Below are 7,926 nucleotides of genomic sequence, written 5' to 3'. Positions count from 1 at the left end.
ACAAGGTTAGATTGATAATGGAATGTGTTAATTTTTTGTTTTTTGTTTTTTTTGGAGACAGAGTCTCACTTGTCACCTTTGGTAGAGTGCCAGGGTGTCACAGCTTACAGCAATCTCAAACTCTTGGGCTCAAGTGATTCTCTTGCCTCAGCCTCCTGAGTAGCTGGGACTATAGGCCCCCACCACAACACTTGGCTATTTTTAGAGATGGTCACACTCTGGCTTAGGCTAGTCTCGAACCTGTGAGTTCAGGCAATCCACCTGCCTCGGCCTCTCAAAGTGCTAGGATTACTGTATCTACTGAAAATATATTTATGAAAGAAGGAGAACAAAAGGCATTATTAGGGAAACTAAGAGACATTGTTGTTGGCAAACCTACCTTTGAAAAAAATGGCTAAAGAAAGTTCTCTAAATAGAAAGTAAATAACACAAGAATGCTTGGAATGTGGAAAAGAAAAAGACATTGGAAATTGGCAAAAATAGGGTTAAATATATAAGAATATCTTCCAGGCAGCACCTGTGGCTCAGTGGGTAGGGCGCTGGCCCCATATACTGAGGGTGGTGGGTTCAAACCTGGCCCTGGATGAACTGAAACAACAACAAAAAATAGCCAGGCATTGTGGTGGGCACCTGTAGTCCCAGCTACTCGGGAGGCTTAGGCAAGAGAATCACCCTAAGCCCAGGAGTTGGAGGTTGCTATGAGCAGTGTGATGTCACAGCACTCTACTGAGGGTGATAAAGTGAGACTTTCTCTACCAAAAAAAAAAAAAAAAAATTATTTTCCTCATGAGTTACTGACATGATATTTGATGGTTAGAGCAAAAGATAAAATACTGTATGATCTGATGCTCTGGTTGTAGAGCAATACAATTATATTAAAAAGTTGGGAGGTTAAGGGATCTAAATTAGAGTTAAGCTTGATACATTTCACTTGTGGTCATAAAATGATGATACTAATAGATAGATAAGTTTCATAAATACATTTTATACCTAGAACAGCTACTTAGAAAACTATAAAAAGTGGTATAGTTAGAAACATTGTAAGTAAACCAAGATCAACTCTAAAAAATGTTTAAGTAACTATGAGGAAAATAAGAAAAGAGGAACAGATGAATGAGAAGCTGAGAAAGCAAATAAAATAATATTGCACAGAGCAATACGTACCTTAAATGGGAATGAACAAAATACACCAGTTAAAACACAAAGTGGCAATGTGGATAATGCAGAAAATATAATTCCTGCCATGCACAGTGGCTGATGCTGGTAAATCCTAACACTCTGGGAGGTCAAGGCGTGTGAATTGCTTGAGCTCACGAGTTCGAGACCAGCCTGAGGAAAAATGAGGCTCCGTCTCTTATAAAAATAGATAAACTGAGGCAATAGGATCGCCAGAGCCCAAGAGTTGGAGGTTGCTATGAGCTATGATGTCATGGCACTCTACCCAGGGCAACTGCTAAAGGCTCTGTCTCAAAAAAAAGAATGGAAAAGCAAATTTCCAACGTACTCAATACTAATATGAAGCCAGTAAACAATCGAATTCACACCCACATTGGAGAAAAAAAAAAACTCATTTTAATTCAGGTTGGGGGTAAGGGGGTGTTTGGGGTGCTCTCACTGAATGGGCACAATGTGGGGGTGTATGGCACACCTTTGGGGTATAGGACATAACTATAAGAGGGACTCCTATTTGTACCTTCACATTATCCTGAAATTTTTAAAAAGTTAAAGACAGACAATGACTGGAAATTATAACCTATTTTTTTCTAGTATTGAGTATAAAAGCTGTGTCTTATTTCAGAAATTTCTAACAATTTCCCAGAAGGATTGTTACTCTTCAAGGCCAGTGCTGAGGAAGAAGGACTCTGGCCCTTCAAATTGTGTTGTCAGTCAGGAATGTCAACACCAAAGCCTCCTTACATGTCAGTTGTGATGCCATCTTCATGGAAACTGCGAAATTCGTGAATGTGTGCGTGTATGTATTACATCATCAATTTTTACTATTTAGCTTGTGAAGTATCTGTCCATTTAGTGGCTTTATTCCAGTATTGTTCTTTGTTAGCTATAAGAGAGCATTGGAATGAACTGTACCTACTGGGCCCCTGGAGGAATCTCTGTTCAAAAATGAATGCTATAATTTGTGGAATTAAATGAAGATGAGATCCTACATAGTTATCTCCCTACATGTACCTGTTTATACTTACGGAGCAGGTGCAGATGGAAATCTCTTTAGAAGGTAGTAACTACAAAATAACAGAGTATAAATTCTCTATGGTTAGTTTGACATTTGTATTTCTTAGCTCACAGCAACCTCAAACTCCTGGGTTCAAGTGATCCTCTTGCCTCAGCTTCCCAAGTAGCTGGGACAACAGGTGCCCAGCACAATGTCTGGCTAATTTTTTTCTATTTTTAGTAGAGATGGGAGTCTCACTTTTGCTTGGGCTAGTCTTGAACTAAAGCAATCTACCATCCTCAGCCTCCCAGAGAGCTGAGATTACCAGGCATGAGCCACCATGCTTGGCCATTGAAAGACTTCTTTAGGAGAGTTAGAAATTAATCCTGAGGCAATGAAAACATAGTATCAAAATAAATATATGCTTAATGAAACGTGTTTTTAAAAAATCCTACAAATGCATAAGGAAATGGCTTAAAAAATCGTAGAGATACAGGCAAAATTAATAAACAGGCCTTTTACAAACAAATATTTAAATGGGGATTATATATGTACACACACACACACATATATAAATTTGTTGATTTCATTGATTTTTTTTTTCCAGAGGGCAAAATGGATCTACATAAAGAGGTCACCACATGCCTAATAGAATGATGAAACTGAAACACTCAGGAAATGTTTCTTGTTGGTGAGGCTGGGAGCAGCCAAACTCAGCACTCGTGTGTGCCAAAAATTAAAAAGATTGTAATGAGAGGGATCACAGGAGATCTAAAGAAATAGATTCTATATTCTAGATTCTAGATTTCAGGACTGTGCATTATGACAGTTCATCTCTACTTGATTTACAGATTGAGCACATTGTCAGCTGCATCCCATCAAGGGGTTGTCTACCTGTAGACACAATGATTAGCGATACTTAGGAAACACATTATGGAAAATGAATCTTGGCATTCTTCATAAATTATTCAAAAATTAACTCAAAATGAACGGTAGAATTGTTTAGTAAAAACTGTAACATTTGTAGACCCAAAGAAAGGTATACTCTTTGTAACTATGGGATTAGCAATGAAGTTTTAGATATGACATCCAAAAAATGCACCTTTTTTGGATAAATTAACAAAGTGGACATAATCAGTATTGAAAATGTTCTGTGGCTCGCAACCTGTACCTCAGCAGCTAGGGCACTGGTCACATACACCAGAGCTGGCAGGTTCAAAAATGGTCTGGGACAGCTGAAGAACAGCTGAAGAACAACTACAACTAAAAAAAAAACAAAAAGAAAATGACAGGGCATTGTGGTGGGTGCCTGTAGTCTCATCTACTTGGGAGGCTGAAGCAAGAGAATTGCTTAAGCCCAGAGTTTGAGGTTGCTGTGAGCTATGACATCACAGCACTCTACTGAGGGTAACCAAGTGAGACTCTGTCTCGAAAAAAAAAAAAGTCTGTGAACACTCTTCAGAGACTAAAATTCTATGGGAATCACATATGAAAGGTGTAAATAACTGTGCCTAAAGACAAAACCACAGTAGGAAAGAGGTTTAGGTCAGCTGTATTGAAAGGGGAGGGTGACCCACCTGGGCAGAACAAAGATGGTGTCTGCACCCGGGAGCAGTTAGAGACCACATTTATATGTGGCTGTCGGGAGGGCACATTCTACATGTTGCCTCTCAGCTAGGGTGTTTTGGTGTGAATTTCTCAGGGCATGGCCTAATTAGATTGTTTGTGTCTTTGTCTTAGGAGGAGAGAAGGCGGATGGGGAGGGGAAAAGGGTTTGTGTGTGATTGCATTAGGCCTCCCACCATTCCCAACTCTTGTTTTTTTTTTAATTATTTATTTATTTATTTATTTATTTTGTAGAGACAGAGTCTCACTTTACTGCCCTCGGTAGAGTGCCGTGACGTCACAGGACTCACAGCAAACTCCAGCTCTTGGGCCTACACAATTCTCCTGCCTCAGCCTCCCAAGCAGCTGGGACCACAGGCGCCCACCACAATGCCCGGCTATTTTTCCACTGCAGTTTGGCCGGGGCTGGGTTTGAACCCACCACCCTCAGTATCTGGGGCCAGCGCCCTACTTACTGAGCCACAGGCGCTGCCCCCAACGGGGTGATGGGGACAATGATCCATCTTCCAAAACTGCTTTTGGCTACATAGGGCAGTAGCTGTCCTCAGTTGGATGAATTGGATGAGTCAGGTATTAGTAGGGCTGCATGGGTTTGGGGTACTTTGGGAGAGGTTTGGGGAGTAGTAGGAATTGGATTGCAACTGTTGCTGACACCATTTTTACCCTGTCTTGAATAAATGAGGACAGGAATTAGATGACACAAGGGATAATGGTTAATTAGGGGGGAATCAAGGCTGTGTGAGGTGGCTCACACCTGTAATCCTAGCACTGTGGATTGCCTAAGCTCACAGGTTTAGGATGAGCCAGAGTAAGAGTTAGATCCCTTTTCTAAAAATAGCTGGATGTTGTGGCAGGGGCCTGTAGTTCCAGCTACTCGGGATGCTGAGGCAAGAGAATTGCTTAAGGCCAAGAGTTTGAGGTTGCTATGAGCTATGATGCCATGGTACTCTACCAAGGGTGACAAAGTGAGACTATCTCAAAAAATATATATAAATACATAAATAACAGGTGAATCACAGCAAAGGGGCCCAAGACTGGTGGAATCCAGTGTACCTACATGCTGTCGAATCAGGGTCTTTCATTTTGAGAATACCAGTAGGTAGTTTTTTCTTGGATCTGGGTGATGCCCTCTAGGATCAGAACAGATTGTTGGTGTAGAAATAGCATACCTCCTGTAATAAAGTACAAAGGCCCCCTACCCCATCAGTGAGTAGACCCAAGCCTCTGTGATTTTGGAGAACTACTGTTGGTAGGGAGTCTACTGATGTTGTATGAGTTCTAACTTATCAGAGACTTAGTGGAGGCTTTCAGCCAGCTCAGCGGATGTTAGTCAGAACTGGTGGGTAGCAATCCCTAGGCTGGCAGTTCTGTTAGAAATCCCTGCCATGATGCCCAGCCCTAGTAGGAGATGGGACCTGTAGGTCTTGTCAAGGTCAGATGGTGAAAGGGTTGGCTTTGTTTCAGATTCTTATGAGCTGCTATCAAATTTTAAGAATTTTCTTTAGTTTATTTTCTTTTTTTTTCTTATAGATTGTGCTTCTTAGTCACACCCCACACATTCCCAGTGAGTGTGCCATGTTACTGTGTGGGAAAGGTTGGGCAATATCAAAGGGCCTTGGCTTTTAATAAGAGGAGAATTGTTTGAGTTGGCCATAGCACTTGTAGGGATATCTTCTTTCTTGCTTCTAGCCTAACAGGTGGCCATGGCTTGCTGGGCTGCATTTGTTTTCTCTATAGTTCTTATTAATGCTGACATACTGGCTGGCCAAACTCATAACTATAAGGTAACATTCGGCCCTTGGAAGCTGAGTTCAGACTCTGGTGGGAGTGGGATAAGGTAGAACAGGATTGAAGAATGAACATGGGAGAGGGGCCAGCAGTGCCATATCCCTGTTTCTGTCCATTTTCTGTTGCTATAATGGTATACCTAAGACTGGGTAATTTATTAGGAACAGAATTTTTTTTTAGCTCCTCATCCTGGGGAGGCTGTGAAGTCCAAGAGTGTGACACCAGCATCTGGTGAGGGTCATCCCACAGGTGAAGGGTGTAATGCAGTAGAAAGCATGCAAGATAGAGATGCACCGGGCCAGGCTCGCTTTATAGCAACCTGCTCCTGTGATAACAACACTAACCCATTAAAGAGGTCTCCTCTCTCATGATCCAGTATCTCCTTACCAGGTCTTTCCCCAACACTGTTGCTTTGGGGATTAACTTTCCAACACATGAACTTTTAGGGGACACCTTCAAACCATAGCACTCCCTCAAAGCAAATGATGTGTGGCTAAACCAAATGCCTGTCACTGTCTTTTCATTACTGTATTCTAGATTGTTTAGCTGTAGGTCTTTCATCACACTGCCCCAAATAAAGTACTGTGTAATTGTGAGAGTAAGCCTCTACATAGATTTCTTTAAAAGTAAATCTGTGCACTTTTCAAGTTGAACCTGATATATATCCCTGCTAACACATATTCCAGCACCATAATCATACACGATGTTACAGCTTTTCAGTAACTTTCTTTCTTTTTTTTTTTTTTGTAGAGACAGAGTTTCACTTTATTGCCCTCCGTAGAGTGCCGTGGCGTCACACAGCTCACAGCAACCTTCAACTCCTGGTCTTAGGCGATTCTCCTGCCTCAGCTCCTGAGTAGCTGGGACTACAGGTGCCTGCCACAATGCCCGGATATTTTTTGTTGTTGTTGTTGTTGTTGCAGTTTTGCCTGGGCTGGGTTTGAACCCGCCACCCTTGGTATATGGGGCCGGCACCCTGCTCACTGAGCCACAGGTGCCGCCCTTCAGTGACTTTCTCTATGTATGCTTTTAACAATACATACAATAAATCTTTCTCCCTACATCAACAAATGTGGCTGGGCTGTCTCAGTGTTCCTAGGACCATTCTGCCATACATTGTTAGTAAAGCTTTTAGTTACCCAGGAAAGAAACCTTAGAGACCATGTCATTCCATTTCTGCTTTGAGCAGCTGAGAGAACTGACACCCATGTTGACACAGTGAGTTAGCATAGCCTGTCTCTTCTGTCTTCACCTCAGTACCTATAGTGTTTGGAATCCATCATGGTATCTTTGTTTCTTGACTCTACTGCACTGCCCTCTCACCTCCACATCAGCTGAGTGCATCATAGGTGTATCATCCATCTCAGTGATTGGAGGAAATGTTGTTCCAGGCCTTCACACGGCAACCGTAGGCCTGTAAAGCTTTGCCAAATAGGACATGCCACACTTATACAGGTGGAAACTAAACTTGAAAGGAGAGTAGGGCACCAGCCACATACACTGAAGGTGGGGGGTTTGAGCCAAGCCCAGCCCTGCTAAACAACAATGACAACTGCAAACAATAAATGGCCAGGCATTGTGGTGGGTGCTTGTAGTCCCAGCTACTTTGGAGGCTGAGGCAAGAGAATTGCTTGAGCCCAAGAGTTTGAGCTTACTGTGAGCTGTGATGCCATGACACTGTACTGAGGGCGACATAGTAAGATTCTGTCTGAAAAAAAAAAAAAAAGGAGAAAAAAGAGGGATTTACTCTTTTAAAGTTTTTATAAGAAAATTATAGAGGAAATAGAAACAGTATCTAAGACTGAAGCCTCTGAAGCCAGGCTGTGACATCCTATCCTTGTTTTATCACTTATGACTTTTGTGATCTTGAATAAGGTACTTAACATGTCTGTACTTCAGTTTTCTTTAGAAAATGGAGTTGATAATAGTACTTGGTGGCCCATGCCTGTCATCCTAGTGCTCTGGGAGGCTGAGGCAGGAGGAGTGATTGAGGTCAGGAGTTTGAGATAATGGTACCTATTCATTTAGTTTGAGTGCATTGATTTTCAGAAATCAAACTGAATCACAGTGTTGTGTTGTTTTCTTGCCATACCAAAGGAATAAGAGGATAGAAGCACTGAACTTTCTTTGAAGCCCATTTGAACAGTAATATCTCAGTCTTACAAATATGTATCATATTTAGGAATACAAAGATGTGAAGTATTATTAAAAGTGGTACAAAATTAGGGAGTAAGGCAACCAATCAGAACTATAGGTTGCTTTTGAATGTTATTAAAGGAGCCATGGCAGTATTTTCTAGGTTCCGAACTCGTTCAAAACCCCTTTTTCAAATTTACTTCCAA

Source organism: Nycticebus coucang, chromosome 10, assembly GCF_027406575.1.
Source record: "Nycticebus coucang isolate mNycCou1 chromosome 10, mNycCou1.pri, whole genome shotgun sequence".
NCBI classification, from domain to species: Eukaryota; Metazoa; Chordata; class Mammalia; order Primates; family Lorisidae; genus Nycticebus; species Nycticebus coucang.
Note: the sequence above shows the minus strand (reverse complement) of the source record.